The 16,853-nt window shown below is 42.2% G+C and overlaps 1 protein-coding gene across 14 annotated transcripts in view; it reads right to left on the minus strand.

Moving 5' to 3' along the window:
• INPP4A (inositol polyphosphate-4-phosphatase type I A) overlaps positions 1–16,853 on the minus strand; it is a 117,370-nt gene that overhangs the window by 60,543 nt on the left and 39,974 nt on the right. Inside the window, exon 1 of one of the 14 annotated variants that reach the window (XM_035315481.1) lies at positions 7,495–7,519. The exons of 12 other annotated variants lie outside the window; for them this stretch is intronic. The gene's annotated coding sequence lies outside the window, so the exon portion shown is untranslated. Of the gene's footprint in view, positions 1–6,954; positions 7,022–7,494; positions 7,520–16,853 lie in introns of those variants that run through there. One more of the 14 variants, XM_035315476.1, reaches the window with a different exon arrangement.

Consider the following 16,853-nt stretch of genomic DNA (forward strand, 5'->3'; position numbering starts at 1 on the left):
CACTTCTTCTAAAGCACGTTTCTCACGGATGCAGAAAAGCCTGAGAATGCAAAGGATGCATCCCAAACTATTTACTTTTCTTGAAGTTCATGAACAAGTAACTCTCACAACTGATGTATTTGACTTTTATATATCTATATGCTGAAGGCTAGCAGCAGTGACGCCAGCTTCTCCTGCTACCTGTGGGTGCCTCAGGAATACGGTCTTCCTCCCACCACACCTTCTCAGGAATTCATACACAAGCTGCCAACCCCAGCAGTCAAATCTCCAAGGCAAGGTAGCAGGGATGGTGCTTCTGCCCACAGCTCCAATCCTCACTCCTCCGGCCTAGCTGAGAGCGGGTATCTGCATTTCAGCTATACTAACCCACGGCCCAACACCTAATCAAAAGCACTTCCAGCAACGGATTAAACTAAGAGACTAGAGGGACTACCCTCTGACACAAGAGCAGGACCGAGAGCTGAACACGAAGACTGGCTCAGAGCAAAAGGGTAATGAAGCCTGCGGCCCCCGCTGAGTGGGCAGTGACGGACACTGAGGCAAACAGCACAACGGGCAGGGCTGGGATCTTGTGAGGTGCCTCCCAGACTGGGGTGACGAGCACCCCAGGAGTGAGTGCCCCAAACTATGACCACATTCACTGGTCACTGGCAAGGTGACAACTCAGTGTTTGCCAGGGTTCAGCCCCGGCACTTGCAGCACTGTTGCCCTGTGGTGGCCTACAGCAACGCCAGTGGCTGGCCCTAAGCTTTGCAGGGGGCTGCAAGGCCAGAGGACTGAGTTTTCTCAGGCTTGCGTTGTCTGAACTCTTCTTGACCTGCCTGCAACTTTGGTTTAACTCGGTTCAGCTCTAACACCACTTTTTCTTGATTGCCCAGATGTCTGTGACTAATCGTTTTTACTTCTGTTTATCTTTGTGTGGTACCATCATGATTTTACAACTCTAAAACAATGGTGTGGCGTAGCAAAATACAGGCCTGGTACGATGATGGGAGATCTTGAGAAGCAGAGACGGAGGATGCAGCAAGGAGGAGAACAGGAAGCTGGGCACAGACTATAGACATGTCTGTAGATGGCTCACCCATGGTCACCTAAAGAAATACAGACTTGGGACTGGTCAAAACTGCTTTGAGGGATCATAAGCAGAAGAAATAAATAGTATCTAGTGTGTGAAAGGTACCGCACGTACCAAATTTGGATGTAACATGTTACTGCAAACCGGTGGAGAAAGAGCCAAGTTTTAAAGCTTGTTAGTAAACATGAAAAATGACCCCAGGTGGATCCTAGAAGTGAAGAAGAAGAAACCATCAACGCGAACATCATTTTCCTCCCAGTGAAGGACATCAGATGCTGACGGCTTGCTGAAATACCCTCATCCCCACCACCGAAATGAAACCACCAACCTTAGGATCCAGAGGAGCAAGGGAAGGGTGAGCATTACAGCAGGAAAAAGAGGTAGGTACTGCACGTGTCCAATTGTTTTAATTGCATTAAGTATTTGTTTTCCTGTAATTATTGGATCTGGACAAATAATGATTCCTGGCTTAGACTGCAAAGATTTTATTTATATCAGCAACAACAGCTTCTTGGCATTAGATATAAAGTGTTTCATCTTTGCCCATAAAAAGAGATTTTATTGTAGCAGCACAGATGTAGAATTTAATGTCATTCTTCACCATTTACCTGCACCAGCAGATGCTCCTGTCATCCTGTATTTTTGGAGAGAAATCTTTAAGCAGCTGGGAGCACTAATTTTACTAAGTCTCCAGCTTTTTAAGTCCTGCAGATCTCAACTCTGTAGCTTCGTTCAGAGAGTCCTTGTGGACTAACAATGCAAGAATGAGAGAGAGAGAAATAACACTGTCAGGATAGCTTGTGACCGCTGAGATCTATGCTCCAAGCACAAGCTATTTGCTTCCACTAAGAACAAAAAATGATTGCCCATTTGCAGTGGTATCACGGTGAATTATAACGTGTCTTTGCCAAATATTTTTAAAACTTTAAATTGTGATCAAGCTACAACTTTTTAATTGTGTTACTGCCTGACTTAAATAAGTAAAAACTGGGGAATGACTGGCTGTTTTAAACACCAAAAAAAATCTTTCTAAAAAAAGGTTAGCTTCTGTGAGAAGTGAAACAAGCTAGTACCATGAGAAAATGGAATCAGATTTATTGAATACTTCTGTCAACAGCTTTCAATCTTTTCTGATTTGAAAATTCCCTGAAAATTTTCCAGTGGAAGAACATTTCAGTCTCAGCTAATTTAAAGCTACCGACTGTAGGCTTGCTTTCCTTAGTCACTTTTCATGAGCTTATTTGCATAATTGATGGACAGTGTAAAACCATAGTTGATGGACAGTGTAAAACCACTGACTTAAACATTATAAGAACCAAACCAGCTGTGGCTGTCAGGACTAATTTTTTTATTTTTATTTTTATTTTCATTTTACACAGTTTCCATCTGCTCAGGACTACACAGATTATTCACCTAACTTTCTACATTTTTCCATGTTTGGTCTTAATCTGGAAGAAAATTTGTATTCAGAAAGTGTGAGAATAAGCCTTTCTGGGTATTTTTCAGTAGTGAAAAATGGAAGTCTAATAATACTTCTATCCGATTAAGAAAAAAAAGTCACCTTTTTCAACAATGAAAATAAAACCAACCTGTAACCGAAATCCTACATGGCAAATAGTTCTTTGTGAGGAATGTGCATACAAAAAGCTAACAAACAAACAATTCACTAACAACAATGAAAGTGAGTTAAAGAAAAATCAGAATCTGGCATTTCCTACAGCGAGGGAAGCCAGGCACCTCTGGCTGAAATGCGTGAGACTAGCACTTGACCTGTGCCCAGCAGATCTTTTAATACTGAAGCAGTAACTGTACCAAACCCCTATGAAATTTCAGCCTACTCATGTTTGATGCAGAAACATTGGTATCAGTGTGCATTCAACAAATGTCAGCTCTTTGTTAACTCTTCCACTCTGAAGAGCCCTGTGGCTAAGTACAGGATGGACTGTTCTGTGATAACAAAGACCCAGATTTTAAGGACAACTCCACAGACAATGACATACAGAATTGCATCATTATCTTGTCTGTGAAACAGAGAGCTAGACAACCTTCAGGTATGCAACCTTCATTCACAATAAAGCCATGACAATATTGCTCTCCATGCCTCTGCTGTTCTATAAATTTTTAAATGACCTAAGCTCCACCAGCAGTGTAGCTAATTTGAATGATTGGTACTGTAAACTCCACTCTTACAAGTGGATCAGTGTTTTCAGAAACCTATAAGGGATGAGAGGGTATAGAAGTTTGACTGTACGGTCAAGTAGAAGATGCAAACATAAGATATTTACTAAAATTTCAGTTTTTGAAACACGATGACCACTACACAAATGGGCAGCTTTGCTTGCAGTTAAACTGGCTTAACAGGAAACATCACAAAACTGCAGCTATGTTTGCTTTTTCTGTCTGGGAGTGGGCAATGGTGGCACCAAGACAACCAGCGTAAAGCATGTTCTATTTTCCTTCCCAGTGACACCCACAAATCACTCCTGCATAAGTAACAATAAAGTTTGCACAGACTTCTCTACGTGGATTTTCCCAATCTAATCTGTCATGTTAGAAAAGGACCCTTTAATCTGCCAAAATTACAGATCAGGCTGCAGGAGTCCATAGTTTAAAATCTACAATTTTCTTCCCAGTTCTGGGACAGCTGTGACTGGGTGGTAATTGCTGCATCTATTTTTCAGGCACCTTTACAACCACAATCTTTTCAGCTCTCACATTCAGATTTTCCTTTTTTGATCACGAGTATGGAAAGTGACCTCAGGACAGAAGATGTCTTATGCTTTTGGGGCTATATGATTTCAAAGCTAAAACGTTAAGTTACAATATGCCAGTGCCGCCTCACTAGTGATGGATGCAGCTGGTCATAGACTATTCTGTGATGCTCCTATTTAGTGCACTTATTTTGTCTACTCTAATAAAAGACGTCTTGTATTGGATGCCAAGTACTTACTGGTACTTACTGGTGCTTCCGGGAAAGGAGAAAAAGCACAGTTTTTAAACAAGACTCACTGGGGAAATTACAAGCTGCTTTTACATTAAGTCTTGAAGAAAAATTGTCAGCATTTTTTTTGTGTGCTGTCTCTTCCCTTCACTGCTGAACAAGGTATCCATGCTCTCGATTACAGATAATCTGGAGTACCACCAAATCCATTTCTCCATAAAGCTGAATAAATACCAACAAACTTGCATGGCAAAATACAATCACTTGAGCTCACTTATTCCTAAAGCTCTGTGTGGCTGTTTTATCCACAGGGATCCACAACCACTGCTCCCAACAATGCCTGCTTGAAAAATCAGTCCCCAAGAAGTTTTGTTTTCCATTTTTCCTCCTTCCACACAAATACTATCTGAAAGCTCTTCTATTCCTACTTTCTTTCTCAAAGAAATAAAAGGCTGGGTGGTGATGTTATTTGACTTTATCACTTAGCCCAGCGGTGCAAATGGGTTAACACACGTAACCCATTGTTCGTCTGTGGATAAGGCGCACCAACAGGCACCGTGCAAAACAAAGCTGATTTGTCATATATATCAATTCAAAATAGAAAAGGGTTTTCTTCCTCTTATAGTATATGGATTTCAAAGTTGATTCATAGAGAAATAGCAGGGAAGTAAACATAAAATACTAAAGTTTCCAATTAGAAATGCTATGCTGCCATCCTAGCTACACATCTGAAATGTTTACAAAAGATACTCTTTTAGAATTTCGCTTCAACAGTCTTTTTTGCATACTGGGATGTGAAAGCACTAATAGCTCTTCTGCTAAAACGTTGAAGAACCATCAATAAAAATATATATATTTATATAGTGAGAACCAAACAAAATTACTTATATACATACATAATTAGAAAGCAAGAAATTCCTCTCCCAATGAGTAACAGTGGATAGGATCACATTAAAAATTGGCTCTTGCTGCAGGACATGGTATCGAGCCAAACTGAATGGCGTCTGATTATTTACCATCTTTTCTGCATTCCTATTACCAAGATTTTTTTCCATGATATCTGAACAATTAACTTGCCACAATTTTTTTTTTTTTTTTTAACCAGTCTTCTTCTCTTTCCTGAAGTTGTTACTTTATTTTTGTAAGGAAGGTGTTAGTTTTTTTGTTGTTGGTGGTGGTTTTGTTTATTTTTTTTTTCTTTCCTAAAGACTATGCAGATTCTTCATAGTAAAATCACAGAGTTCCTGTATTAACCTGGGCTCATGCATTAAAAGAAACAGAATACAGGGAATCCCATTTTCTACATAAGGAATAAAGGTGTTGAAAAATGTTTCAGAAGTGTTTTCCTTTAGGTTCCGTGGCAGTTTAGCTAGAAATTCCCCCTGAAGACAATATCTTTACTCCACATCTTAATGCACAGTGAAGACCACCAAAAAAAAAAAAAAGAAAAAAGAAAAAAGAAAATCAACAAAAAGTGGCTCACAGTGGCTGCTTTCCCTCCCACCACCCATAAAAATCAGTGCTGGTGCCTTGGCTCATACAGGTTTAGCTTCTAAAGCCAGACCTTGCTCACTTAGGGCTCATCACCTTCACTGAAGACTAAGATACGTGTCTGTATTAACATGCATGACTATTAAATGGAGCCTGTGTCACCTTGTGGGATGGCATTAACAAACATGAGGGTGTCAGCTGAAAAACAAGAAAAACACCTCAAGATGGAGATCTCTACACTTCTGGAGCGAAGTTCCCAACTGAAGTTGTGGAAAGCCTGCTAACCAAGATGTTTACAGGACTTGCTACCAAAACTACAGGTTTACACAGCTGGAGCTTTCTCCACACAACCGGTGTCTCTCCACACAAATATTCTACTTGGCAGCTGCCTGGGACAGTTCCCAAAATCACCTTATTAAAATCACAGCAGATCTGAGTAAGGGAAAGTCACCGAAGGGAACAGGTACAGTCACAGTGAAAACGCCTCCTTTCAGAAGCACGAGATCGATGTTCAAATGTTCCACTGAAAATAGCTTGGTGCTAACAGCTGAGCAGTGCTTTCTTATTCTTTGTCTTTGTTTGCTCATGTTAACCTGGGCAAAAAGTCAACAATAAAGTACAATTTCAGACAGCGTATTTTTAAAATTCATTCAAAGACAACTACGCTCTCACAGAAGCCTGAGCCACAATCCATCTTTTAGACCATCTCATCTGCATGTTCTAGGCATTTGGGGGGTTAAAATCTAGCAGGAGTTGCCTGACGGTTTTTTTAATATGGAAATTACAGAACAATCTTGAACATAATTATTCCCAAATGGATATATTTTCATTTCAAAGCCAAATTAGCATAAACACATTTGAAGAAGAAATTGACATTCTCTGCCTGTCATGCTTGCCTACAAACCCCCAAAATACTTTGGCACGTTTTATTTTTAGTTTTTGTAGCATACAGTCTCTCCAAACAGAAAACATACTGTTAAAAATACCGTGACAGAAAGATCCAACTGAGTTGGAACTACCTTCTCTTTTGTACTGCCTACAGCTTAGCAGAGATACAGTTCATACAGGCTCTGTTTAACTCTTCAAAAATGGTTTACTGCAAATTCCTCTATTTCTCTCTTCAACAGGAATGTGAGATGCTTTTTTTCCTGAAACTTAAACCAGAAAGCTCTTCAACTGACGCTCTTCCAGTTTTTCTGGGGATCCTATAAGCAACAGCCATGCAAGTCTGAGATTCTCTTGAGCGTCAGCTCTCAGGAAAAGGCTTAGAAAGAATTTCAGATTAAAACTGAAGGTGTTTACTAGCCAGAGAAGCTTCACTTAGAGCTAAATAAAAACCCAGAATACAGAAAAAAAGGCCAAACCCAAACTGGGACACGGATTCTAAATCTAAGGAAATAGACCACGACTCTAATAAATAAAACAGGAACTCTGAAAAAGCACTCACACATTTTCATGCCTGTCTCCTCAGTCCTCCCCCCTGCCATCCATCCTCTCGGATTGTCACTCAAAGCTCTGTGTTTCCAACAGAGCACTCCCCTGCCAAACCTTTAACAATTCAGTCCATAAACAGTGTTGTTTTTTGTTTTTTGTTTTCTTTACTGTAGCAACTTTCCAAGTAAGGACTGTGAGATCATCACACAATTGTTTTTACCATGGAACAATAACTACTTAGTACCACTGTGTAATCATTAATTAGGAAGCAGAAAAAAGTAAGGGAAGCTGCACTATTCTCTGCTGATATTCTGCTAGGCACTTAAAAACCTCAAAAACACAAGCTAAGCACTTATTAATAAACAAGTAACTGGAGAACTAAACACAGTGGTGCCAGAAGTAGGCACCACTTAAAAGCCATTTAAAAGGCTTCTTGCTGTGGCACTGTGCTCCTGCTGTTTTATGGATAATTCTCTTAAAGAATGACCTGATCGATGTCTTTATTGCCGATAAAGCCATGTAGAACAAGAACAGCAGCAAGCAGGTTACTCACCCTTGCTCCAAGAATTCAGCTCTGTTTTGAACCTGGTGCTGGGACGAACTGGCATCTACACACCAAGCAGTCCTTCACCAGCAGACAGTTGCACGTTTAAGCATTTCTCAAACTAAGAAGGTATCTGGGGCAGGGCTGTCACTGCCGGTAAGTATTGCACCCGTCATTTGTCACTACCGGCACATCGGGGATCTTCAACCACGGTTTTCACTTCACGGCAAGCTCTTCTTCCACTGGCCGTGAGGTTCTGCCCAACAATCTGCCCCTAAGTGCGTCTTTCCCACAGGCTAACCTTACTCACCTTTGTTCAGCCCTACAGATTCACTTCAGGCCCGTTTATCACAGATTGCCCTGTGTACTGCAGGGAACCTGTGGGGCAACACAGCAGACAGCAAGTTTCACCTGTACACTGGTGATCAAAAAGCACAAGCAGACAAACAGCCTAAATCCAGAGAACCCAAGCAATCGCTGTCCTTCACAAACCTTTAAGCTGCTCCTTAAACATACATGAAGAGTTCTCCTACTGACTACTGTCTGATATTATGGTATTATCGATATGCATGCTCACACTGGTTAAATATTTTGTCCACATGCAGTTCACATCACCTCTAAATCAGATATTTGGGCACTTCTGTGTCGCTATCTTCCTACCATACCATGCTGTCACTTGTAGGCTGTCATTAGTCCTCTGGTGGGCTACGACACCCTGCTTGTCAGTTATCACCTAGCTGCTATCAGCTGCATTCCCAAGCTCCCTATTACTCCAGCAAGATAGCTGCAGCAATTAAAAAGCACATTTTGCCAGCCTCCCTGACATATCCAGACTCCTCTTGTAACATCGTGCCTTTGATCGTCTCCACTGCCTGTCTCCGCATCTGTTACGCTCTGAGCCGAAGTTTCTCGGATGCTGCAGTAAGTGTTGCTCACTAACTAAGCACCAGCTACGGTGCCCTCCCTCAGTGGAAATACTGCTGACGCTTTCCTGGATCCCATCTATCGGTTTCATGAGGGTGTCAGATGGATGGGCCAGATAGTAACCTGAACCCACTTACCCTCACACAGGCCTTTCTCCTTTGAAGCCTTCAGCTGCTGAACTTCCTGATCATGGATAAAGGTCTTGCCTTACTTCCTAAACCAAAGCTGTAGCACCACCCCATTTCAGGCATTCCGCACAGGGCCAGTCAGGTGCCTAGGCTCAGTTAAGGCAAGAGAAAAAGGCAGGAGCTTGGTGCCTAATTAAAAATCTGCATTTTTCCACTGATTATATAAGAGCTTAGCCTGCTAATTTTGACACCAAGGTTAAACTCAGTAAGTGAATTCCTGCCAGTGTGAGGCCTGACACTTTGCTGTGTTGAATTCCACCCCTTTAGTGCTATCTAATTGTGTGGGTAATTGTTCCTGTACAGTTGCTTCATCTAAGACAGTGTCCTGGGAATGAATGCATGTCCTTCTCAAGTTTCAAGAGCCTGCTTTCAATACATTACGATAACAACTCCAAAAAACAAACAACAAGTCAACTAACTTCATAACTAATTCATCTTATATATCCCACCTCTTGTTGTCTCCCCTTGTGCCATTTCTCTGCTTGAGTACTCCACTCACCTTCCTCCATCTTAAACAGCAACTTTGAACCCACAAGTTATTAAATGCTTCAGCAGAATCCAGAGAGACCAGATCTAGCACAGTTTTCTTTTTCTAGAAAACCTAATTTCTTATTAAAATAAAAAAAGATATTAGGTCAGTCTGACATGACCTATCTTAGTAAAATAGATTATATTTTATCCACTTTCTATTCACCCCTCATGTCTTTAATTATTCATTCCTTCAATTTTTTGTAAGGTTTTTAAGGTCAAATTAACAACTCCGAAGTTGTCTATATCATATTTTCCATTTCCTTTGAGAGTTATATTATATTCAATAGTATCAAGTTACAAACATCCTTTCAAAAAATCTTAGCTGATCTATATTTTAATTACACAGTAAAAAAGGTTCTTGTAAGAAATTCCTACTTACACGGCAACTTAACAAGCCACTCTGACAGCATGAAAGTGGTTGCTTTTAAAACATACAAGATTCAAGAACTATATGCTTCTGAGATTACAAGAAGTTATGTGAAATTATGAGTGAAATATCCAAGGCTTCTTGAAATCTCCTGAGACCTCCAGGTGAGAAGATCCACAGCAAGATATAGCTATGGCCCTTTTTTAACTTGTTATTTGAAATCCCACTGCCAATCTGTGAGATGCGTCTGGGATCTGTGTTACACAACCTCTGTAAGAGGTGCGTAGTACCTTAAACGGCCACCATTCAGGACAATTTCTTACATTCACAAACTGTTAAATATGTTCATGTAGACTTTCTGATTTGTTGGGTCTCTTTCAAGCACTCTAGATCTGGAGAGGTTTTCATGTTGAACCATGATGTTCCTAATAAAATTTAGATGTTTTTTTAAATGGATAAATACATTACCTAGTTCAAGAAAATAGTTCAACAGGATGTCAAGATGTCAAGAACCATTTTTTTTTTCTATGACAATAGATTTTTCTATTTGAACAATTTTTGAAACAAAGAACAATTTTTCTTGTTCTTTTAGCACTTTTGTATCTCTATCAAAAGATTTGTCCTGATGTAGATTTTAAGGGTGGCCCACCTTCCTGGGAGCCCTGGATCACTGACAACTGCTCCTGACTTCACCAAGGGCTGCTTTTGATACACGGAGGTCTAGACTTTGAGGACCCACATGGTCATTTCCAATCTTACCTTCCTAGCTATATGAAAAATACCACTGCAGGCAAACTCTGACCCCAGAATAGAAAAAGATCCATATATGAAGTTCCCAAGAATGAAATTAGTATGGCAGGGAGCTGACTTTGTGGGTTGGGTTAGATGTTTTGGATTAAATGCTACCCTCTCAGCATGTTTTAGTGACACCATCCTTCCTGAAATGCTCACAATGATGATTCTGTGGTAGTTCGGCTATGTATCTCCCAAGGATAATGTTGAGATTATTAACAACTAGATACTGGAAAATTTGTAATTTAAGCACTGTAATAGCTTTATAATTAAAATGCAAACGCAAGGGTAAAATTAGTATGTTATTGAATCAAACAAACTAGGACAGGATAATGTTCCAAACACTCCTAATGCCTTGATATAACAGTGGCATTTAATTCCAGAAAACCCTTCCTTTATTTTGTGCTTGCATGGAACCTAATGGAGGTTAAATACTTGTAAAAAGACACAGAAGTCATCATAGTGAAGAAACAAACTAATAACCCACAGATGATTGTATTCTCCAGGCGCTTAAAACATTTGAAATTCTGCTTCTTTTTTCTCCCTAAGTCTCTGCCCTCTACAGATGTTCTCATTAGCTCAGTATCATCATGTCCTCTAACCCTCCCGTTGGTCTCACTCCGTGCATTCAGGTTCTACTCAATCTGATTACGCCTTCGTTCAGTGTGTTAGTCAGACTCAGCCCTTTGTCTCTGTCTGCATTGCTGGTGTCATGCTTAATTCTTCAGACTAGAATCAGCGGAGTCAGATAGAAAAACACTTAATGTAATGTAGAACATTATCAAAAGGCCAAGCGCCTCGCATTACGCACTAGCTGCACACGTAGTTACTGCAATTATACACACTAATCAGTCATGGCATATGCAGTTGATCCAGCACTAACAAGAGGATGATGAACATGATGGTCTATGAAACACAATCGCTGCATATTTAACACAGCCATGTATTCACATGTGGCCTGCTCTGCATTTGAATATACTTTACAAACTGGTAAGAAGGGAAAAGCAAGCAGGGAAGGAACAAACTAATGAATGCTGGGTTTTCTTAAATATATATATATGTATATAACAAAAGCAGATAATAAGCTGGCATTAAAAACTAAGGCTAACAGTCATAAAGAAGCTTGCTGTGCTAGCAACAACCATCTCTCCTTAGTCAGTCACTCGTGCAGTTTGCCCACTTGTCACATAGACCAGTACGTGCTTTAGCAGAGCACGTTTTCAGTAGATGTCACTCAGGCACTGACTGAAGAGAAAGCACAGACTGCTACTTAAAAAGGGTGCCACGGGAAATAAATTATTGCATATGCACACATTAAGGAGGCACAACCAAAAAAGTTATGTGGAGCTTGATGCAAACAATGCTGAGCTTGACTCTTAATGAAGAAACTACTGAATCCAAATTAGTTCAAAGAAAGCGTGCACCAAAACATCAAGCAGGCAGGCAAACAGAAGTGGGTGGCATTCTCTTCTCTTTCTTTCACGTTTCCTCTTCAGACCGAACCTAACACAAAGCTTCAGATGAGTAGTGGGCTCTGTCTGTAAGGAGTTGACTGTGCAGCCAGGGCCATTTTTGAGAAACACTTAATTAGGATGATATGCTGTCCCTGCAGGGGAGCCCTGAATGCTGTTTTTTCCTCTATTGTTATGGATTTCTTTGAGACTGTGGAGACAGACCCCACAGGGGAGAAGGCATGGCTGTCTTGGGGAAGAATAAACAATTCTTTTTTAATTCCTTCAGTAAGAAGCAGCACTGAACTGGCCGGAGATGCAGGATTGCCCCAGGCATACCTCTTCCAATGGAGACAATGACTAACAGAAGAAAGAAAGATGGCATGAATGACTAGTATTACTGCAATTCCTTTTAAGTCTCAGTAAAGCTAGCTCCAGGCTCTGGCAATACTAATTTGCTGCTGGCAACCTCATCCCCGCCTTCTTGGGATCCAGAAAGATCTGTGAGTGCAAGCTTGACTCCCAAACTAATCTTAACTGAACCGTTCGAGATGGCACAAGGAAAAATTACACACAAGCCCCCGGAGCATCCCATTGTACACTGCATTCCACCCTGCCCCAGTTAAATAACCCAGTCCATGGTATTCACGGCTTGCTTTAACTCCAGATTCAGGTACAATCATGGTAATACCCCTCCCTGGACTTTTCAGAAACTGTTCCTCACTCTGCACTGAGACACGCATCTGACACAAGAAAGGCAATTGCTACATGAGAAAGTGCGTTTGCTGACTCTGCCTGAGCTTGTTCGCCCTCAGCACTAGTAGAGAAGAAATGTCTCTGAGAAGTAACAACTGTTCACTGCTGTCTCCAAGCCAACGCTGTTTGCTGAGCTCTGTAAAACGACACTGGGGAGACCGCATCAGGGCTGAGGAGGGTTCCCTCCCAACTCCTGCACGTGATTGACCACATGGCCACAAGTCTGATGTTTCACAGCCTCCTGTTCCCAGGCCAGCAAAACCTTCTGCCTCTACCAGAAGACCCGATGGACTGGCTGCCTGCTTCATAACACCTTGTGGTTAAGGCCATGTCCCACACACCACCAACATGCATGCCACCACTTCCCTTGGTCCCTGAAATCCCAGATGTGAGGTGCAGCTGGTGAGACCAACACAAGGCCCACCACCAGCTGCTGTGGCCCAGGGGAAGCAAGAAGAGCCCCATCACTGAACTCAGGGAGCAAGAGAGGAAGAAGGTCACCTCACAAGAGTCTTCTGCTGACAGGAACCCCACCAGGACACACATCCACCTCACAGCCTGGTAACGCAGCCGTCAGTCTCCTCACGCTCCCACATCACAGGACCTAAATGCTCTTTCAGTGTGGAGAAAGCAATGCTTGACAAATGTTTGTGACGTGCCCAAAAGGATTCAGCTCCCAGCCTAAAGGATATTGCTCTATGCTAGAGCAATATTCCCTGACGACAAAAACCAGATCTACCTTCTTCCCTCTCCGTTACCTCAGGATGTTCAAGGGAGGAAATCTAAAGAACCACCGGTTTGTTCTCATAGCAGAAATAGGTTACAACTATGGGCCTTTCAGCATGGGAAGTACTTTAAATCTCACAGATTTCCACTTCGGTATTTCTAAGGCTGAAGTTCCTTTTGCTTTACCTGCCTCTAACTTTTTTCATCTTTGAACCTTTGCATTCAGTGCCCGTATATCATCACCACACGATAGTATTAATCACTAAAGTTGTGTTACCTTTCCATAGCTTTCAGAGATGGAATTTGGCATGGGTACCCAGTTCTTTTTAAAAACAGCCTAGAAGATTAAAAAGGATGAGTGTTTCTGACTGAATGGACAGAAATAAACAGTCTAGTATTAGAGGGAAAACAAATATAGGAACAAGTGGAAAAAAATCACTAAAAACTCATTAAAATGCTGAGTGTTAACATTTTATAGTTCAGTTCCTCTGCCATTTGAATTCAATAGAATCTGGACTGTGGATCAGCTCTGAGGAAAGAGAATTCTTAAATAAAGCTGGATGAGAAATTCCAGAATTGGGTACTGTTACTGTACCATTTCATGCTTAGGAACTGTGATGCTCATATTCCTTCTACCATATTGATGAAAATATGCATTTAACTCAGGTGACATTTCAATTAACCTTATAAAGACACGGTGCATGGTATAGGAAGCTTAGTAACGTAGCTGCCTCATGGCCCCAGCAACAATCTCGCTCTCCCAGCACAGCTTCTTAACTCGTTAACCTTGTCCTGTCTGCTCCTTCCAGCTGCCGTCAGTGCTGGGTGATGGCATGACACCACAAATCCTTCCCTGAAAGGTTTCACAACACAAAAGGAACACCAGCAATGGCACCAAGCCCCTGCCCACTTCTGTGAAGGTCCCCAAGCAATTTTCACTCCCTACAGGCACAGACTGAATTCAGATGTCACCGACAGAGAGGTTCAACAGTTTTCATTTCTCGTTTCCAAAACTCACAGCCCTTCCACTGTGACAGGGAACATACTGTCCTTGGCCACACCACAAGCAAGGGATCCGCATGAGGGAGCGAACTGGAAAGCAACGTGTGGATAAACCTGATGGGAAATGGGCTGTGACAGGGCAGCCCAGGACAGCAGCCAGACAAATGCTCTGGCTCTCCTCATCCTCGCACAGCCAGGCTTCCTCTATCTAACACAGTACCACTGAAGTTGCTGCCTCTCAGGTTAGACAAGACCTTCTCCAGATGGGTCTTAAAACCTCCAAAGGAACTGCTCATTCTCCCTCAGCACACTGCTTGCCTGCTGGATAACCTGTTATTACAAGTGCTGCTAGAAACAGTAGTACAATTATTTCACTTTTCCAAAAGCTTTAGAGAAGGAAAACAATAATTTATTCACAATTAATTACTGCACAACTGAGGCAAATTGATCTTTAGGTTTCACATCTTCGCCCACCTATTTTCACTGAATTTCCAAACTATAGAACAAAGGCATTAACGGGGTACCTGGGAAATTTCTTTCATTTTTTTTTTTTTTTCAATCTTAAGGCCGAAACAAAAACTCTTCAATTACTATGCTCTCTGGGATGAGAACAACTATGATTTTTAACCTAAAATACTGGCCATTTTGCTACAGCAATGCATGTTAGAAACCTCTGACTGTGACACCACAAAATTGTGGCACGGCAACAGGTTGTTCCTACATGGAGAAGGTAGTTCTCCAGTAAAATAAACAAGTGAGGCAGATACATAAATATATACAGAAGGATAAATAAAGCTAAAACTTCTGTTCAAAGGAAAATATACTGACCAGTCACAAGCAAAACACTTCCGAAAATGATAAATTCAGGGGAGACTCATACCTAAAGCAAACAGTGTTCAGATCTGTAATGCAGCAGTTAATCACAGAATCACAGAATCACAGAATTTCTAGGTTGGAAGAGACCTCAAGATCATCGAGTCCAACCTCTAACCTAACACTAACAGTCCCCACTAAACCATATCCCTAAGCTCTACATCTAAACGTCTTTTGAAGACCTCCAGGGATGGTGACTCCACCACCTCCCTGGGCAGCCTGTTCCAATGCCTCACAACCCTTTCAGTAAAGAAGCTCTTCCTAACATCTAACCTAAAACTCCCCTGGCGCAACTTTAGCCCATTCCCCCTCGTCCTGTCACCAGGCACGTGGGAGAACAGGCCAACCCCCACCTCTCTACAGCCTCCTTTAAGGTATCTGTAGAGAGCGACAAGGTCGCCCCTGAGCCTCCTCTTCTCCAGGCTGAATAAGCCCAGCTCCCTCAGCCGCTCCTCGTAGGACTTGTTCTCCAGGCCCCTCACCAGCTTCGTCGCCCTTCTTTGGACCCGCTCAAGCACCTCGATGTCCTTCTTGTAGCGAGGGGCCCAAAACTGAACACAGTACTCAAGGTACGGCCTCACCAGAGCCGAGTACAGGGGGACGATCACCTCCCTAGCCCTGCTGGTCACACTATTTCTGATACAAGCCAGGATGCTGCTGGTCTTCTTGGCCACCTGAGCACACTGCTGGCTCATATTCAGCCGACTGTCCACTATCACTCCCAGGTCCTTCTCCGCCTGGCTGCTCTCCAACCACTCATTTCCCAGCCTGTAGCTCTGCTTGGGATTATTACGCCCCAGGTGCAGGACCCGGCACTTGGCCTTGTTAAACTTCATGCAGTTGACCCCAGCCCATCAGTGCAGCCTATCCAGATCCTCCTGCAGAGCCTTCCTACCCTCGAGCAGATCGACACTCGCACCTAACTTGGTGTCATCTGCAAACTTACTGAGGGTGCACTCAATGCCCTCGTCCAGATCATTGATGAAGATGTTAAAGAGGACCGGCCCCAGCACTGAGCCCTGGGGGATGCCACTAGTGACTGGCCTCCAACTGGACTTGACTCCATTTACCACAACTCTCTGGGCCCGGCTATCCAGCCAGTTTCTAACCCAACGAAGCGTGCGCCAGTCCAAGCCAAGAGCAGCCAGTTTCTTGAGGAGAATGCTGTGGGAGACGGTGTCAAAAAGGTGCAATTCATCAGTTTACAGTGTTGTTGGTAAACATTAGGAAAATCAAACTATTAAAGATCCACCAGCACTGAAATAAAAGAAAGCAGATGAAGTTAAAAAGCACCAATATGAAACCACACACTTGCAGACTAACAAGAAGAGCTTCCGCTCTAATTTTTATCAGTTGAGAAGAACAAAGAACTAAGACCTCAGTGTCAGACAGTGCACCCACAAAAGAAGGCAGATATTGTGTTAGGGTGTACCAGGCAATGAACTGCACAAAAAGCAGCGATGAAACTGAATCAAGAATATTGGATAGTGCAGGCAAAACGCTGACCACCTCAGCCTGTAACAGGTGTAGAGGAAGGCTTACGAGGACAGCAGAGAGCCATCCTCACCAGAACTAAACACAAAGCTCAACAAAATGGAGGGTGAGATGTCTTACAGTTGGCTCTCCAGAAATACATGACTAAGGATAAGCACCAGAGAGGTGAAACAGAGTTATGACAAACACAATGTCATCAAAACAGCTAGCCTAACTGGAGTATCAGCAAAAAAGAAAGCTAATTTAACCAAGGAGAAAAATGGT

Source organism: Oxyura jamaicensis, chromosome 1 (genome assembly GCF_011077185.1).
Source record: "Oxyura jamaicensis isolate SHBP4307 breed ruddy duck chromosome 1, BPBGC_Ojam_1.0, whole genome shotgun sequence".
NCBI lineage: Eukaryota > Metazoa > Chordata > Aves > Anseriformes > Anatidae > Oxyura > Oxyura jamaicensis.